This window comes from Magnolia sinica, chromosome 7 (assembly GCF_029962835.1).
Source record: "Magnolia sinica isolate HGM2019 chromosome 7, MsV1, whole genome shotgun sequence".
NCBI lineage: Eukaryota > Viridiplantae > Streptophyta > Magnoliopsida > Magnoliales > Magnoliaceae > Magnolia > Magnolia sinica.
The window spans coordinates 40,959,774-40,980,328 of record NC_080579.1 but is presented as its reverse complement, the minus strand read 5'-3'; positions in this window follow the sequence as shown (position 1 = coordinate 40,980,328).

The window sequence follows — 20,555 nt, the reverse complement described above, 5'->3', positions numbered from 1 at the left end:
ACTATAAAATACCTAGATAGTCTCTTTTAATGTAGCCCGGAAGAACCAAATCAGAGTGGAAGTTCAACGTAGAAGTTCAATGTCCACACTCACTTATGAAATGGTTATAGGTTCTAAATTAGTTTTAAATTAAATCAAGTTGGGCTAGCTCTATTTGATTTTGATTTCAAGAAAAGGGTAAGTCTCAATCCCTTCTTTAAATATGATTGGAATAAAGAATACAAAATCAAATATAATAAAGCTAAATTAAGAGAATATTAAATGAGCACAATATAGCTTAAAAAGATGACTAACTTATCTCTCAGAGTGGCATATTGATTTAGCTTGAATTGAATATCAAACTTTGAAACTCGTGCTCTATTTATAGTTGTAGAAATCGCATTCTCAATTGGTCCTGTGGTCGGCACGACTGGTCATAGGACCAACAATTTTTTGAAATTTTGATCGTGATAGGATAAAGCAGTTCCACGACTAGTTGTAGGCTCTGCTCGACCGGTTGAGTGACCTCCAGGACTGGTTGAGTACTGTCCATGATTGGTCATGTGGAACCCGATTTAGTTGCTGGATTATGAGTCGAGGCTGCAGGACTGGTCGAGCACGAGTCGAGTGTTCATACGACTGGTCGAGCAGTCTCTAGGACTGGTCGAGGCTTAACAAAAAATTTCAAAATTTTGTAACAACCTTAGGACTGGTCGCGAAATTTCTTTGATTGATCGAGCCAATGCTAGGACTAGTCAAACAAAGTCCAGGACTAGTCGAGAAACAATTAATGCACTTATAAAGTGATCTAATTGAATTATGTATTTAAAATGACCTACCCTATGGTCAATCTAGGGTCATTCATACTTTAAACATGATTTATGAACATTGAAACTTCTTTTCCTTCTGTTGAAAGATGATCTTTGAAGTTCATGAAGTTTGAGATATTTACACATGATGAAGCTTGATTTTGAGACCTTTTGAGGCTTCAACTTGAATTATATTGAAACTTGAATTTGTAACCTTTGAACTTAAAACATCTTGAGACTTGAGCTTGAGGTTCAAAGTAAAGAACTTTGTCTTGACTTAAAGCTTAACCTTGAATTCACACTTGATGTTGTATTCGAACATGACCAAGTAAACTTGCATTTCTTGAAGTAAAGATCTTTGTTCATGAGAGATCATTGTCTTGAATATGTAGATGTGCTACATAAGACACAGATTCAAAAAGGTTTTAGCGCTACAAAATTTGACAATTATAGGAGCTAGAAACCATAGCACTTACAGAAGTCCATAAGAACTACCCTCAGATGCTCGAGGAGTATGAAAAGGTACTAATTTCGGGGTTGAAATTTTTGTTTAAGGGCGTTAGATTATAACATCTCAAAAAAATCCATACAAAGGCCCGATACCAACTCAGGTAGAAATCCCTAAGGATCGTATCCTGTAGAAATTTAGGCGAATTTAGTTAAATACTAAACTAAATAGGAGGTGGATTTAGCTTGAACCACTATCTATACAATTGGCAAGACCCAAAACTATCAAAAGCAATAACTCAACACTACTTAATAACCTGGGAGAAATCCTAAAAGCCAGTTGCTCTCAGGAGCACATTGAAACTCTGAATCGGACCTGGACCACATGTCGAAAGTTCAATGACCGTGAAACTATAGGATTATGTCAGTCCTACTAGGCTTGACAACCATCGCGGGAATCGAGCCCAAACAATGTTCAGAAACGTACAACTTGAGCCCTGAGTGAAGTGTGTTAGAAACACGAATATCCTTAGAAAAGGTATTGAAACTTAAATGAATTGGGCCATTCACTTGTGGGTGAAATTGAAGATTTTAGACTGTCAGTTTCTAACCGAACTTCACCCATGGATCAGGGAAATTTCCCTACACATATCTATATACTTGTGGCTCGATCGAGCAATAACGACTGTTAGTCTGACACGGGTCCACCATGATCGATCCACTAATCTCATCGTACCAAAATCATAACCTAGCTTAGATCCATGGTCAAGGAACTTACCCTATGCCATAAGTGAGAAATAGACCTTCCTAAGGGCCCTGTTTGTCAGAAACAGGCACCCTTTGGCTATAACCTAAGTATACCATGACCCTGGGGCCATTTACACCAATTCTGGGCCTATATAATGCCCTTAAACCACCTCATTCCAATTTTATATGAATTTCTCTAACCCTAGGAAAGAGAAGAGAGAAAAGAGTGAGGAGAAGAGAGAGAGATAGGGAGATTGTTGCTGGGATTCACTCCCACTACTCCACGGGCTGAATCACCTCTCCCGTTTCACTACACAACCTATTTTAACTATGATTTGGGTAAGAAATCCTAACCCTAATCTTGATTTAGGGATCTAAATAGCGTAAACGATGAAATAACTAACCTATTTCAATGTTTATGTACCCGTTGTTCTGTATTCGGGAACGTACGATTCGAACCGAGTTCGAAACGAGCAATTCGATGAAAGGTGCAGACTATAAATGTTTAGGTTTTGGTTTTCAAGGCTTTCATTGTTAGCTAATAATTTATGTCTAACTTGATTGCTACCATATCGTCTTAGACATGCTGATTTCGATGTATTACACATGTATGAACTATGTTGTATAACTATGCATCCTATGTGTTTGTTTAAATGTTTGAATGAACATGTAAACATGATCTGTTCTTGTTATGATTACTAAGCTAGGATTCATGATTTTTATTTGCATGATAACATCCTTGTAAATAGAATTGCTAAAATACTTGTTGTAACTAGCCTAGTCTATATATTTGCTTATGTGTAGCCTAAGTGTTTGATAAATTGTCTAAATGAGAAAATGTTGATGATTTGTAGTTATTACAAGTATTAAGATAGTATTTTGCATTACCTTGTGCGTATGTATAATTTATTTCATGAAATCATACTTGCCTCCACACAATTTATGAATAAAATGCAGGTGTTTGTTAACATGTTCAAGGTGTTTGATAAAATGCTCAAATGAAGTATTTACTTGGATTGTTTGTTAAATGGTGAAATGATTATCCCATGTATTTATTCACTACATCTGAGTAAGATTGGGCCTACAATGCAGTCTAGGCAATCGGTAACAGTCCCTGTTCAGGTGGCCGAATTAGTCGCATCACATCGGGAAAATTCGATGAATCCAGGTCACACGAGGATTGTCAATAGTGGTTAGGCCATAAGGGGTGCTTATGCACTCCATGTCAATTACCTTAGCGTGTGCCCATACCAATCTAACTTCCCTAATAAACTGATCAGCCTATTGTATATTCACCATGTATGGATGCCACTGCTTGAATCTAAGATACCCCCGCCAGTGTAAAAGCCCATTTTAACCATGGTACAATGATCTGCTGAGACTCATGAGCCAGACATGGTGGTATGGGACACCATGGTCGAGTTGTCGGCCTATGCTAGGGTGACAAGCCTCCTCGTAGTGACTAGTGAGCAACCTAAACTCGTGAACCAAATACGGTGGTATGGAACACTGATTCGAGCTGTCGACCTATGCTGAGGTGACGAGCATCCCGGTAGTGACCTCGAGTTAAACTTTTGAACTTACCTATCCACTGCTTTTCATTAGGTGTGAGTCCTACAACTTGCCTATCGTATATGATTAATTAGGATTGATGACCCTAGATGGATCTTTCGGTTGGGTAAATGATATAAAGGGAGGTACCTTAGCTTCCCAAATCTGTTGTATGAATAAGCCTAATTAAGAACCTGGCTAACACGACCATGCACCGTATTGCATGTACCTTTGTAAATGAAGGGCACAATTAGGGAGTTGGACATGTGGGAATGGCTAATGTTGTCGCTTATGAGGGAGCTTTGTACGAGTGCATGCATCATTACTGCACTTCATTCTCGCATTAACTATAGTATTTAGGAAGTGATTGTTGTATTACTTTATCATTACTGCTTGATTGAATTGATAACATATTAACCTTTGCCTTATAGTACCACTGAGTTGATCACTCACTCCTACTCTGGCACGGTGTTTTAAAACACCAACTAGACTCTGTCATAGATGCAGGTGATAAGGATGTATAATGCAGCAGAGTTGGACTTCGCAGATGAGGAGGAATAGTTCTCCTATTTTCAGCTCCGTGGCAGGTCTATATAGATCTCGTGTTGCTTCGATGGGATTTCAGGGATACATGGATTAGTCGCACACTTACATTTTGTCATTTTGTATATTTCGAGTTAAAACATGTATATGTTCGGCCCAGTGATATACTCATACTCTAGAGGTTGCAAAACATGTACATATACCTTATATATCTATCTCAGTCTTCTGCTTGCTTAATTACATTAACTCTAGAGTATGATATGATGATTTAGTGTATTCCCTCTCACGTTTATTGGACAACATTTAAACATCATTATCTATGTTGCATAAGTGATGCATTGGATCTCGGGAGTTGAGCCTTACTCGACCCTCGAAATCCAGGGCATTACATCAAGTTCCTGGGACACATAGTTTCCAAGGAAGGAATCATCGTGGACCTTGCTAAGGTGACCGCAGTACAAGACTGGGGGTAGCTTGGCTAAGTTACAGAAGTGAGGAGTTTCCTTGGACTTGTCAGCTATTATCGCCGCTTCATTAAAGATTTCTTCAAGATAGCCCGACCATTCTTGCAACTCACTCGGAAAGATCTTAAGTTTGCCTGAAACGAGAAAGTAGAAGCAACCTTTTAGGAATTAAAGGGCAAACTGATGTCCGCACCCATGCTGTATTACCAGAGCAAAGGGCTAAGTATACTATTTACACTGGCGCCTCCTGTGTCGGTTAAGTTGTGTACTTATGCAAAAGGATATAGTGATCGCTTATGCCTCACGACAGTTGAGGAAACATGAAGAAAACTACCCTACTCACGACCTGGAATTGGTGGAAGTTATCTTCGCATTAAAGCTCTGGAGACATTACCTCTACAGTGAGGAGTTCGAGCTCTTTTGCGACTACAAGAGCCTCAAGTACATTTTTACATAGAGGGACCTGAATATGAGGCAATGACATTAGATGGAGACCTTGAAAGACTTCAAGTTTGAGGTCTCCAACTATCCGAGTAAGGCCAACATGATGCTCGATGCGTTGAGTCATAAGAAAACAATAGAGTTCGTAGCCTCACTAATGATAGAAGAGTGGAATATGGTAGAATTCGTACGAGATTTGGTACAAAAGCTGATAGTAGAGGAGCCATTTGAGAGCGTCGCACACATCCACATGTAGCCACTTATTCATGACTAAATCATTGTGGCTCAGAAAGAAGATGAACTGTTGGTGAAGATGAGAGAATGTGCAAGTGACAGTGAAGAATCCAAATGGAGGGTTGGCACGGATGGAGGTTTGCGATATCGTGGCCGCCTATGCATCTCGAATCTCCACGACTTGAGGAGAGAAGTTCTGGAGGCTGCTCACATTTCAAAGATGGCGATACATCCGGGAAGTATGAAGATGTATCGAGACATGAAACATTCATATTGGTGGGACAACATGAAGGCCCAGATAGCAGATTATGTATCCCATTATCTCACGTGCCAGCGAGTTAAGGCCGAACATCGCCGACCCCCTGGTTTACTTCAGCCCATTCCCATAGCTGAATGGAAATGAAATTTCATATTTATGGATTTCATTTATGGGCTACCTAAGACAAGAAAGGGGTATGACACCATTTGGGTGATTGTGGACCGATTGACGAAATCGGCCCATTTCCTCCCGATCAGAGTTTCTAATTCGGCATATGATCTAGCCAAATTGTGCATCAAGGAGATAGTACGACTGCATGGGGTTCCTATAGAGATTGTGTCAGATCGAGACACATGATTAACGTCTATTTTCTGAACTCGAATCCAAGAAGCAATGGGAGTGAAACTGAAGTTCAGTACCGCGTTCCACCCACAGACTGATGGGTAGACGAAATAGGTCAATCAAATACTTGAAGACATGTTGCGAGTGTACGTACATGACTTCAAGGACAGCTAGGATGACTGTCTCCCCTAAGCCGAGTTTGCTTATAATAACAGCTTCCAAGCAAGCATTGGCATGACTCCTTACGAAGCTCTATATGGACGCCCACATTGAGCTCTACATTGTTGGGCAGAAGTTGGTGAGAAGAGTTTGGTTGTCCCAGATTTAGTATAGGTGACCTCAGAAAAGATTGATATTATTAGGCGTCGACTTGTTGCAGCCCAGAGTAGAGAAGAGTTACACCGATATGAGATGGAGACAGCTGAAATTCGATGTTGGGGACCACGTATTCCTTAAAGTTTTCCCAATGAAAGGAGTCCTTCAATTTGGTAAGAAAGGGAAACTTACGCCGCGGTTCATTGGCCCATTCCAGATTCTAGACCAAGTGGGTGTGGTAGCATAGCGGCTCGCTTTGCCCACACCACACGCGGCCGTACACAACGTATTTCACGTGTCCATGTTGAAGAAATATGTTCCTGACCCTACCCACATTATCAAATGGGAGCAAGTACAGTTAAGTGAAGATGCTACCTATGTACTGCGACCAACACGTGTTCTTGATAGGAAGGAACAAGTGCTACGGAGCAAAGTGATCCCGCTCATGAAGGTATTGTGGACACACCACACTGAGGAAGAGGCTACTTGGGAAACGGAAGCCGATGTCCGTATCCTCGAGGGGTACGAAAAAATACAAATTTCAAGGATGTAATTTTTCTTTAAGGGGGGTAGATTGTAGCGACTCAAAAAAATCTGTACAAAGACCTAAGTTTCACCTTAGGCAGAAAGACCTAAAGACCGTACCCTGTCGTAATTTTAACAGAAATTAATTAAATATTAAACTACTTAATTGGTGGATTTAGCTCGAACCATTATTTATGCAAATGGCAAGACCCAAAACCATCAATATCGCTAACTCAACACTACTTAAGAATTTAGGAGAAATCCCATGAGCTTGTCGCTCTAGGGAGTGCATTGAAACCCTGTATTGGACCTAGACCACACGTCGTAAGTCTAATGATCGCGAAACTATAAGATTATATTCATCCTACTGGGCTTGACAACCACCGTGGGAATTGAGCCTAGATAGTATCCAGAAACACATAATTTGAGCCATGAGTGAAGTGTGTGAGAAACACGAATATCTTTAGAAAATGTAATGAAACTTGTGTAAATTGGGCCATTTGCTTACACGCGAAATTGAGGATTTCAGATTGTCAGTTTCTGACCAAACTTCAACTAGGGAAAAAAAGGAAATTTCCCTGCTCATATCTATAACTTATCGCCCCGATCAAGTAAGCATGACCATTGATCAGACACGGGTCTTGCACGATCGATCAGCCTATTCGATCGCACTAAAATCACATCTTGGCATAGATCCATTGTCAGGGAACTTACCCTACGATGTAAGTGAATAATGGGCCTCCCCATGTGCCCTGTTTGTCAAAAACAGTCACCCTTTGGATATAACCTAAGTATACTAGGGCCCTGGGGCCATTTGCATCACTTCTGGGACTATATATAGCCCTTATTTCACCCCATTTCTATTCCATACGAATTTCTCCAAACCCTATGAGAGAGGAGAGAAAAGAAGAGAATGGAGGAAAGAGAGGAGAGAGGTTTTGGGAGATCATTGCTGGGATTCTCTCCCACTACTCCACGCACTGAATCACCTTTCTATTACGCTACCTAACCCGTTTCAACTACGATTTTGGGTAAGAAATCCAAACTGTAATGCCATAGTTAAGATCTAAAATGGTCGTTTGTCAACCTTGCTAACAGATTTCACCATTTAGGTACCCGACGTTCTATTTTTTAGAACGTAGAATTCCAACCAAGTCCGAATCGAGTATTCCAACGAAAGGTACGGATTATAAATGCTTAAGTTATGGTTATCAATGTTTTCAATGTCAGCTAATGATTTATGTCTAACTTGATTGCTATCATATTGCCTTAGATACGCCATTTTCGATATAATATGCATGTATGGACTATATTGAATAAAAGATGTATTACATGTGTTTGTTGAAATGTTTGAATGAACTTGTAAATATGATTTATGCTTACCATGACTACTAATCTAGGATTCATCGTCGTCATATGCATGCTGACCTCTCGGTGTAAGGATTTGCTAAAATAAATGTTGTAACTAACCTAGTCTACGTATTTAAGGAAGTGTAGTCTAAGTGTTTGATGAATTGTCTAAATGAGAAATTGTTGATGATTTGTATGTATTACGAGTATTAATATAGGATTCTTATTTACCTTATTCATATGTATAGTTTCTTTCATGAAATCATACTTGCTTCTACGCAAATCATTAATAAAATGCAAGTGGTTAGTAACATGAGCAATATGTTTGATGAAATGCTCAAATGAGGAATTTGCTTGGATTGTTCGTCAAATGTTAGAATGATTATTACATGTGTTTACTTGCCACATCTGAATAAGATTGGGGCTACAACCTATCCCAAGCAACCGGTAACTGTCTCTGTTCGGGCGACCAAATTAGTTTTGCCACATTGGATAAATTTGATGAATCAGGGTCGCACGATGATTATCGATAGTGGTTAGGCCACGAGGGGTGCTTATGCATTCCATGTTGATTAAGTCAGCGTGTGCTCGTACTAATTGAACTTGTCAAATAAATCGATTGGCCTATTGTATGTTCACCATGTATGGACACCACTGCTTGAATTTAAGGTACCCGTTATCGATGTAAAGGTACACTCTAACCATGGTACCATGATCCACCAAGACTCATGAGCTGGGCATGGTGGTATGGGACATTGTGCTCGATCTGTTGGCCTATGCTGAGGTGATCAGCCACCCCGTAGTGACCAGTGAGCAACTCAGACTCGTGAGCCGAGCATGGTGGTATGGGACACCGTGTTCGACCTGTTGGCCTACTCCGAGGTGATTAGCCACCCCATAGTGACTGTGAGTATAAACTTATGAACTTGCCTATCGACTTATTTTCATTGGGAGTGATGATCCCACAACTTGCCTATCGTATGTGCTTAACTAGAAGTGACGAACCTAGATGGATCCTTCGGCTTGGGTCAAGGATATAAAAGGAGGTACCCTAGCTTCGCAAATCTGCTGTATGAACAAACTTAAGTAACTATTAGGCTAACATGATTATGCATTGCACTGCATTAGTTAGGACGTGCTTTAAAGGCATGGAAGTTGCACGAGAGGCAGTGTTGTCATATGTGATATGGTGTCGGCATCGCTTGTTGAGGGAGCTTTTGTAACGCCCTGAAATTCGGGGGTCAAGCATAACTCACCTCCCAAGTTCCAAAACATCACTTATGCAACATATTTGATGATGGATGTATGTTGTCTGTATCAGTGCATAAAACATGGAATAGATTAAGCCAAAGCACAGATATAATTCAGGGATAAGTAAAGAAAGCAAGCGGAAGACTTATAGAAATATATATGTACAAGTGCAAATTCCTGACATACATATACATACCAGGTCGTTCTGACAAGTGTTACTATCAAAATTACAAGTATTAGATTACATCATTTAATTTTTCAAAAGAAATCCCAGCATCCCGTGCATCAGAACAAGGCTCACTAGAACCCATCTTAAAACTGCATAAAAGACAAAGCAGCCTCATCATCATCCATCTCCCGCTCTGCCTCAGAAGTCGCATCAACATCTGCAACATCAGAACCTAAGATAGAGTCTGGTGGGTGTTTAACACCGCCCCAGAACATGGGAGTGAGTGATCAACTCAGTGGAACAATAAGGCACAGGTTAACATGTTATCAGTTCAATCAAGCAGTAATGATAAAGTAGAATAATAAAACATGTCCTAAGTACTCTTGTTAATGTAATGATGTATGCAAAATGATGCGTGCCCTCACACGTACACTCTCATTGTCTTTATCTTACGTTACGCATGACACCACCTCAAAGTGCGCCACATCCAAAGTACATGCAAATGCGGTGCATGAATATGATTACCAAGTTGTTATTAGTCCTTTTCATACAGTTGGATTGGGAAGCTAAGATACCTTTCTCATATCACCATCCAAACAGTGATCCATTCTAGGGTCCTCAGTCCTAGATATCTCATACGATCATATGGTTATAGGTCGTTGCAAAGGGCTCGTCACCAATCAATGCACGCCTATCATACCATCGTTACTACACCAAGGCTCGTCACCTCAATGCGGTATCCAGGCATGCTTGAGGTCACTACAAAGGGCTCGTCACTAATCAATGTAGGCCGACAGCACGAATATAGTGTCCCATACCACCATAATCGGCTCATGAGTTTGGTTGCTCACTGGTCACTCGGGGAGGCTCGTCACCCCAGCGTAGGCCAACAGCTCGACCAGGTGTCCCATACCACCATGTCCGGCTCATGAGTCTTAGCGGATCAAGGTACCATGGTTAATAGGATTTCATTGGTGAGTTTGGTATCCTAGATTCAAATAGTAGCGTCCATACATGGTGAACATACATCAGACAATCGGGTTACTTGACGAACTCGACTAGCACGAGTGCACGTTGGGTTGAACGACATAGAGTGCGCAAACACTCCGCGTGGCCAAACCACTGTCGACAACTCTAATACGACTCGGGTTCATCTAATACGTCCTACGTGGCAAAAGCAACCTCAGCCACGATCTTAAGGCCGATTACCGATTTCATGGGCTATTCATAGTCCTAAACACATTACACTATAACAGATGTTCGTATTAAATGTAGAACAGTAATGGAGCAACAACTCAAATCATGTGGTACATAACCATTTGAAGAATAACAACTTAACATGAATGAAAGCATAAGCAATGCTTGAACTTAAACAACGAGGAATGTAACTTACATGCAGGAAACCATACACACTAGTGGGAGAGTTGAGAATCGCTTCCCAACGCCCATACTAGTTTGATATATCACACCTTAGATCATTCAGACATTTCTACAAACACTTAGAATACATAACACAACATACATGATGTATATTGAAATACACATATTTGGACAATTCCTTTTGTTAAGGAGTTGTCACACATACCATTAGCATAAGTACACGACAAATAATCATGGCAATCACATGTTCATATTTTATACGCATACGGTACTTTATACATACACATAGAATACACAAATCTCAATATAACACATGCATATCAGGAACGCAACATAAACATAACATTTGGCATGTGATATCTCATCCATAACAAGAATAAATCATTAACTGGCATTGAAAGCCTTGAAAACCATAACCTATACACTTAAAGTCCGCACCTTAAGCCAGAAAAGAAACACCGAACTGATTTCAGACGATATGTCTTCGTCAACGGCGATAGAATAACCTAAGGCAAGAATAGGAATGAGATACAACAACACCAAGACTATTCTAAGCTCTAACACAGATTAGGGTTAGGTTAACTTACCCAAAGATGAACTCAGAATCGTCAGAATAACGATTCAAAGTGAAGGTTCAAGGATGAAGAAGAACAGGAAAGAATCTAAGATGATTCACCAACTTCTCTCTCACTTTCTCTCTCCTTTCCTTTCTCTTTCTTAGGTAGGGTTAGGAAATTCATTTGGAAAAGAGAGCTAGGGTTTTAAGGACTATAAATAGGCCTAATATTGATGAAAATAACCCCAGGGCCAAGGTATACTTAGGGTATAACCAAAACCAGCCTCTCACGATCCAACGAAGCACTTTCGGTGGGCCTATTACCACGAAAGGTCGGACTTAAACTCACTGACCATGGATCTAGGTCAAGCTGAGTTTTCGTACCTACCAGATCTTCAGATCAGCCGTGGTAGACCACACTCAATTCAACGGTCATAGAATCTCGATCAGCTCCATAAGCATAAGGACATGCCTGGGGCACCTTCCCTGATCAGAGGGTGAAATTGGGTCAGAATCCAACAGTTAGATTGCTTAAAATTGTCGCGCAAGCGACACGACTCAGATTTCATAAAAGCTTAATAAATTTCCAACCGTTCTCACACTCTTCACTCCGAACTCAATCAAATCGACCCAGAACATCACATGGACTTGATTTTCGAGGTGATGGTCAAGCCCAACATGGTGACCACAATAGCCTAAGATCATCGCTATCGAACTTTCGACGCGCGGTCCAGGTCCGATCCAAAACTTTCAAAAATTTCTAAGAACAACTGGATATAGCGATGGATCCTAGATTTCAAAGTAACATAGCGCTAACTATTCTACAGGTTTTGAGTCATGCAGATACAATTTAAAGTGATTGATGCTAATTTCACAAGCAATCGAGTATAGCGCTAATTACCCCAAAAGCAACTACTAAGGAAAGATTAACACAAAATTTCCAGGGTCATTACAACTTTTAATGTGAGGGCATGCATCATTACTTGCACTCCATTCCTGCATTAATAAGAGTAGTTAGGATGAGATTGTTATGCTACTTTATCATTACTGGTTGATCGACTTGATAACATGTTAACCTTTACCTTATAGTACCACCAAGTTGATCACTCACTCCCACTCTGAGACGGTGTTTTAAAACACCACCAACCAGACACTAGTTTAGATGTAGATGATGATGAGGCCTATGCGGAAGAGCATGATTTCATGGACGAGGAGGAGGAGTTCTCCTACTATCAGCTTTCTGGCGGGTCTACGTAGACCTTGAGCTAATTCGTCAGGACACTAGGATACTAGGATACTTATCTAGTTGGACATCTTACATTTCACCATTTTGTCTTTTTTAAAACAAATCTTGTATATATTAAACCCTATTACATCATCATACTCTAGAAGTTGTGAAATGCTTACTTATTTTAATACATATACTTCAGACTTCCGTTTGCTTAATTATATTACCTCTAGAGTATGAGACATTGTTTTAGTATAATCCAACTAATGTTTAATGCATTGATATGGACGTCATTTAAATATCATTATCCATATTGCATAAGTGATGTCCTGGATCTCGGGAGTGGAGCCTTGCTCGACCCTCGAAATTTAGGGCATTACAAGTTGGTATCAGAGAATTGTTTGGATTAAATTGGACCTGGGTTATGGGTAACATGATGCACTCTAATGCAATCTGAATTAGGACGAGGGTGATGAAATTTAGAAATGATCATAAGATCCCAAAGTTTATCCAACGGGCGAGATTGACCACTGTATTTTACCCCGTACGCGTCCTAGATCATGTGAAGTGATCTCAGCCACATTTAGGCCATTAATCGATGGGTTTGAACCATTAGTCGACAAATTTCAAATCTGTAACAGGCCAAATGGCATGAATACACGCTTATTGGACTGAGAAAGTGAACCCTATGGGCCTAGGGACCCAAACCATAAAATTCAGTGGGGCCCAAGGGGGTCCCACGCATGCATACAGCACGCCGGGAGGGGGTGGCCACTAACCCAGGGCAGAGCCATCGCTGGACACTCCATGGGGTGGGGCGGCACCACGCCAGCAGAGGCACACCGCCAACCGGCCAGGCGTGTGGGGCCACTCCCAATTGTGGGACCACCCACTTAACCCCCTTGCTCCATTTCACCCCCACTTCATAATTTTTAACCCTCCAAACACCTCTAAACCCTCCAAAACCCCATTTCTCTCTCCAATCCCCACTTCCATTCACTCAAATCTTCTAAATCTTCTACATTTTACACCCCTCCACCACCATTTCCCTCAAAAATATCTCTTACAACTCTCCATCTTCCTTATTCTCACATATTTGGGCACAAAAACTCTTTTTTGTGTCTCATAACCTTCAAACCTTTAAGTCCACTCCATTCTCCAAGCTTTTCCACCTCCATGGCACTCTTTGAACTCGTCACCACCATTTTCTCCATCTCAATGCTCCTTTCCCTTATGGGAAAGAAGAAAGTGACCTTGGATGAGGCCAGGCCAAGCGTCAAAGTCCCTTGAGGAAGAAGGCAAGCATCGAGACTAGTACAAGTGCTGAGTGAAGATCGAAACGGGACCTCGATCCTCGAATCCTGCTGGAAAGGTTGGAAAGGTCTCTACCAGTGGGTGCTGAACTTGGTAAGCTCCTTGACTGCAAAGTTGTATTTGAAGCTCATGTTGATGAGAAATTATTTGGGTTATATCTAGTTATTGACCTTCTGTTGGAGACCGGGTGGGGTCTCATATTCGAAGGAAAGGCTCATGCAAGTGAAGGCACCGTACAAGCCTTTTATGCTCACATACGGAACCCAACTCTGGAGCCTCCCTAGTTTACTATTCCATTGGGGAGGTAAGAAGCTAAAGTAGACGTGGATGTTATGGCCCGTATAATGGGAATAGATCATGGTGTGGTACATACTAGTGAAACTCATCTCACAAGTGGACAACAAAAAGATTGTCACACATGTTTTCTTTGTGACCGACTAGTTCATTAGAGGTAAGAAAATAGCCTCGCATCGACATGTATGACAGCATACTTCTACTTGCTCCACTACATATGCGTGTATCCTAGGTGGAGTAACCGCACAGAATGCACTTGTTTTATAGTGGACTTCTTGTACAGGGTTGGATAAGGGAAAAAAGTGTGCCTGCCTACTCTTGCCTTGTCTCAGATAATCAAGACCGCATGATCCACTCAGGGGTACGCATCCCTCCCACTCGGCCGACTCATCTTCAAGATTGCCCGCAACTTTGTTTCAGACTTTATATGGATAATCTTGCGCCTATCCACTTCATCAGTGAGACTACACTTAACAATATGGGAATTGGCCCTAGGCAATGCCAAGCCTGACTCGACGAGTATGGGGATGAAATAGAAGAAGAGACTAAAGAGGAAGAAGGTAGTGAAGATGAGGAAGGAAATGGAGAGGAAGAAGGCAGTGAAGATGAGGAGGGAAATGGAGAGGAGGAAGGCACTGAGGAGGAAGAGTAGGAGGAAGAAGAGGAGGCCCAAGACTCAAATGGGGCACCTCCTACTACTGTAATGACCCTGAAAATTTTGTGCCAAGACCCGAGTACTACCTCTATTTTCCTTAGAAGCTTATTGGGGTAATTAACGCTAAACTCGATTGCTTGTGAAATTTGCATCAATCACTTTAAATCTGATCTGCATGACTTAAAATTTGTAGAATAGTTGGCGCTAGGTTACTCTGAAATCTGAGATTCATCGCTAAATCCAATTGTTTTTGGAAATTTTTGGAAGATCTGGATCGGACCTGGACCACGCATCGAAAGTCCGATAGTGATAATCTTAGGCTGTATTGGTCACCATGTTGGACTTGGCCATCACCTCAAAAATCAAGTCCAGATGATGTTCTGGGTCGATTTGATTGAGTTCGGAATGAAGAGTGTGAGAACGGTGAGATATTAAATGAGATTTTATGAAATCTGAGTCGTGTCACTTGCGCGATGATTTTAAGCAATCTGACTGTTGGATTGTGACACAATTTCACCCTCTGATCAGGGAAGGTGGCCCAGGCATGTCCTTGTGCTTGTGGACCTGATCGAGCTTCAGTTACCGTTAAATTGAGTGTGGTCCGCCACGGCTGATCTGAAGATCTGGTCGGTACGAAAACTCAACTTGACCTAGATCCATGGTCAGTGAGCTTAAGTCTGAGCTCTCGTGGAAAAAGGCCCATCGGAAGTGCTCCGTTGGATCGAGAGAAGCCTGTTTTGGTTATAACCTAAGTATACCTTGGCCTTGGGGTTATTTTCATCAATGTTAGGCCTATATATAGACCTTAAAACCCTAACTCTCTTTTCCATACGAATTTCCTAACCCTACCTAAGAAAGAGAGAGGAAAAGAGAGAGAATGAGAGAGAAGTTGGTGAATCATCTTGGATTCTTTCTTGTTCTCCTTCATCCTTAAACCATCGCTTTAGAATCGTTATTCTGGCGATTCTAAGTTCCTTCTTTGGGTAAGTTAACCTAACCCTAATCTGTTTTAGAGCTTAGAATAGTTTATGTGATGTTGTATCTCATTTCTATTCTTGCCTTAGGTTGTCTTGTCGCCATTGACGAAGACATCTCGTCTGAATCAGTTCGGTGTTCCATTTCTGGTTAAGGTGTGGACTTTAATCGCATAGGTTATGGTTTTCAAGGCTTTCAATGTTAGCTAATGGTTTATTCTTGCTATGGATGAGATTTCACATGTCAAATGTTATGTTTATGTTGCGTTCCTGATATGTATGTGATATATTGAGATTTGTGTATTCTATGTATATGTAGGAGGTACCGTATACGTATAAAATATGCACATGTGTTTGCCATGATTATTTGTCGTGTATGTATGCTAGATGTATGTGTGACAACTCCTTGGTAAAAGGAATTGTCCAAATGCGTGTATTTCAACATATGTCATGTATGTTGTATTATGTATTCTAAGTGTTTGTAGAAATGTCTGAATGATCTAAAATGCTACATATTAACTTAGTATGGGTGTTGAGAAGCGATTCTCAACTCTCCTATTAGTGTGTATGATTTCCTTCATGCAAGTTACATTCATTGTTATTTAACTTCCAGTGTTACTTGTGTGTAAATCCATGTTAAGTTGATATTCTTCAAATACTCATATGCTACATGGTTGAAATTGTTGTTCCATTACTATTCTAGATTCCTTATGAATATCAGTTGTAGTGGAATGTGTTTGGGACTATGAGTAGTCCAAGAAATCGGTAATCGGTTTTGAGATTGTGGCTGAGGCTGCTTTCACCACATAGGACGTGATTAGACGAACCCGAGTCGTATTAGAGTTGTTGGCAATGGTTTGGCCACTCGGAGTGTTTGCGCACTCTATGTCGTTCAACCCAACGTGCGCTCGTGCTAGTCGAGTTCGTCAAGTAACCCGATTGTCCGATGTATGTTCACCATATATGGACGCTATTGTTTGAATCTAGGGTACCGAACTTACCAATGAAATCCTATTAACCATTGTACCTTGATCCGCTAAGACTCATGAGCCGGACATGGTGGTATGGGACACTGTGGTCGAGCTATCGGCCTATGCTAGGGTGACGAGCCTCCCCGTAGTGACCAGTGAGCAACCAAACTCGTGAGTCGATTATGGTGGTATGTGACACTATATTTGTGCTGTCGGCTTACATTGATTGGTGATGAGCCCTTTGTAGTGACCTCAAGCATACCTGGATACCGCATTGAGGTGACGAGCCTTAGTGTAGTAACGATGGTATGATAGGCGTGCATTGATTGGTGACGAGCCATTTGTAACGACCTAAAACCATATGATCGTATGAGATGATCTAGGATTGACGACCCTAGAATGGATCACTGTTTATATGGTGATATGAGGAAGGTACCTTAGCTTCCAATCCTGCTGTATGAAAAGGACTAATAACAACTTGGTAATCATGTTCATGCACCGCATTTGCATGTGCTTTGTAGACGTGGCGCACTTTTAGGCGATGTCATGCGTAACGTAAGATGAATACGCTGAGAGTGTACGCATGAGGGCACCCATCATTCTACATACATCCTTGCATTAACAAGAGTGCTTAGGACATGTTTTATTATTCTGCTTTATCATTACTGCTTGATTGAATTGATAGCATGTTAACCTTTACTTTATTGTTCCACTGAGTTGATCACTCACTCTCGCGTTCTGGGGCGGTGTTTAAACACCCACCAGACTCTGTCTTAGTTGCTGATGTTGCAGATGTTGATGCAACCTCTGAGGCAGAGCGGGAGATCGATGATGATGAGGCTGCTTTCTCTTTTATGCAGTTTTCAGACGGATTTTAGTGAGCCTTGTTCTGATGCACGGGATATTGTGATTTCTTTTGGGATTAAATGATGTAATTTGATATTTGCATCATTTTGATAGTAACACTTGTACGTTCGACCTGGTATGTATATGTATTTCAGGGGTTTACACATGTACACATATATTTCTAAGTCTTCCGCTTGCGTTCTTGACTTATCCCTGAATTATATTTGCAGTTTGGCTTAATCTATTCCATGTTTTATGTACTCATATAGACAACGTACATCCATCATCAAATATGTTGCATAAGTGATGTTTTGAAACTCGGGAGATGAGTTATGCAAGACCCCCAAATTTCAGGGCGTTACAACTACACATGAAGACCGCCATGATCGAGCTGCCCTGGAAGCCCGCATTGCCAAGATTGAAGAAACCAGGCCCATTTGAAGTAAAAGTTTGAAGAGAACCAGGCCCATCTAAAACAAAAGTTCAAGAGAATGTCTCGCACCCTAAAGGCCCTCCTGTGGTATATGTAGGATAAAGGTGCACCTCCAGCTTCGCCAGAGACGGAGGACTAGTCATGTGTTGTAGTTATTTCCCTTGTTTCCTTTGTAATAGCCTTGGTTGACTTAGGTGGATGTTAGATTAGTAAGTGCTAAAGCCTTTTGTTAAAATTAGGTCACATGCATTCTCTATCATAATTCATGTAATGCTATATCATATGTATTGTGACAAATTTTAGTTAAATGAAATGCATGAAGCTTCCTTTGATTTAAAATGTATAGAACGTTTGGAAAAAATGGGTGATATTATCCTAATCTTACACACATTGCACCCCATGTTGTATATAGGGAATGCCTCCTAAAACCACTCGAAATATGGCACGTCTCCCACTTGGCGGATCGATTGATGGGGCACCTCCCCTAAGCGATAGCCACACGGACTCCAGTTTGGGACTAAATATTGAGACAATGCTGAATTTACAACTAGCCACTGGCCCACAAATGGGCCAACACCGAGTGCACCACCGGTTCTAGGTCAGAACCGTGCGTCTTTATCGACACCACACATGCCTCAGGCGGCCCCTCCCCCTAATAGGTTGAAGCAGATGATGCTCCTAATATAGCAACAACAACAAGTTTTAGCTACTATTGCGAGTGTCATTGCCTAAAATATGAATGTGGTCCTGCCTATGCCACCCATGCAGCCCATTGGAACTGTGAATACTGGTCGCTTATTTGAGTGCTTTTAGCGTTTCCACCCTCTTACTTTGGCGGGTACTCACCGACCCAAGGAGGATGAGTATTGGTTGGATCGTATATCCAAGATGTTAAAGCCACTGCACTGTACTAAAGCAGAGCAAGTTAAGCTTATTACCTATATGTTTGAAAAGGAGGCTAGTCTTTAGTGGGATAATGTCCTACGAACCTTCCTCGTAGGATATGTGTGGACGTGGGACGCGTTCGAAACTCATTTCCATGGAAAGTACTTCCCCCTCACCTACCGTAATGAAAAGGAGGGCGAATTCCTCCACCTTCGACAAGGGGGGATGACGGTGGCTGAATACGAGAACTGCTTCACGGAGCTGGCCAAATATGCTCCATTGATCCTAGCGAATGAGCTGATGAGAATGCGGTAGTTTTCAGAAGGTCTGCGGCCTGATATCCGCACTAAGATATGTTGCGCTAGCATTCCCAATTACACCGAGCTAGTGAACATGTCCCTATGAGTCGAGTAAGATGGTGAGAGAGTGTCTCAAACACGTATGCCAATGGGCCCGAAGCCTAGGCCTAAACTACAGAACCAGCCAGTTCTCGGTAAGAGGCCACATATGGACTCGCCTCCCAGGCTGATGGCTCCACCGACCCAGCAAAGGTGAATTGACCATTGGTGTACTTATTGTAATGAAGGGGGACACAATGACCCCTCATGTTTTACCAAGATGAAGGACAACGATTTCACGCCACCTCAGAAGATCAACCGCCAGCCACCGAGTGTTATTGTAGCTCCACCTCTATGATCTACACCACCAGCATAGCCATTCTACTGACCACCCATACCTCGAAATAGGCTACCTCAACAACCTATGGCAGTACAAGAAAATTGTTTACAACAAGCTCGTGTACATGCACTTCTAACTGAAGCATCTAAGTCAGCAACTACAGTACCATTAACCTTTGAAGTCACTACCCACATTCAAGGTACATCTGTGTTTCTGTTGGTGGACACCGAGCCCACTATTTCGATGATAACATACTCTACAGTTAAGCATTTAGGGCTGAACACTACCGCTATGGTTGGGGTGAGGTTCATTGCGGCAGTAGGAACCTTCACCGGTGCTACTAAGCTTTATAAGCAGTGTCTGATAGACTTAAGGAGCAGAGTAAGGTACATTGACCTAATTGTCACCATGATATTTCATTACAACGTCATCCTCCTTATGGATTGGCTCACTGAAATGAAGGTAGAGATTGACTGTAAAACCAGACTGGTGACAGCTCGTGGGTCCGAGGGCACGTCCTTAACTTTCTCAGTTCAGGTCAGTTGTCCTTACTGCATTCGTTCTTATGCTTCCTTATTGGAGGATCGTGATGGTCCGTCACTTGGGGACACACCAGGAGTCTAAAATTTCACAGACGTATTCAAAGCGATCCATGGACTACCTCCTCAGCGCGAGATCGACTTTACCATCTACCTTGTGCCAGATGTAACACCTATTTTCTTATCGACATACCGCATGCCTCCATGTGAAATGGAGGAATTGAGGAAGCAGATAGATGATCTATTGGATTTAGGTTTTGTACGGCCTAACGTATCTCCTTGGGGAGCTCCTGTGTTGTTCGTGAAAAAGAAGGATGGATTGCTACGGTTGTGTATAGATTATCGCAGGTTAAACCACATCACAATGAAGAACAAG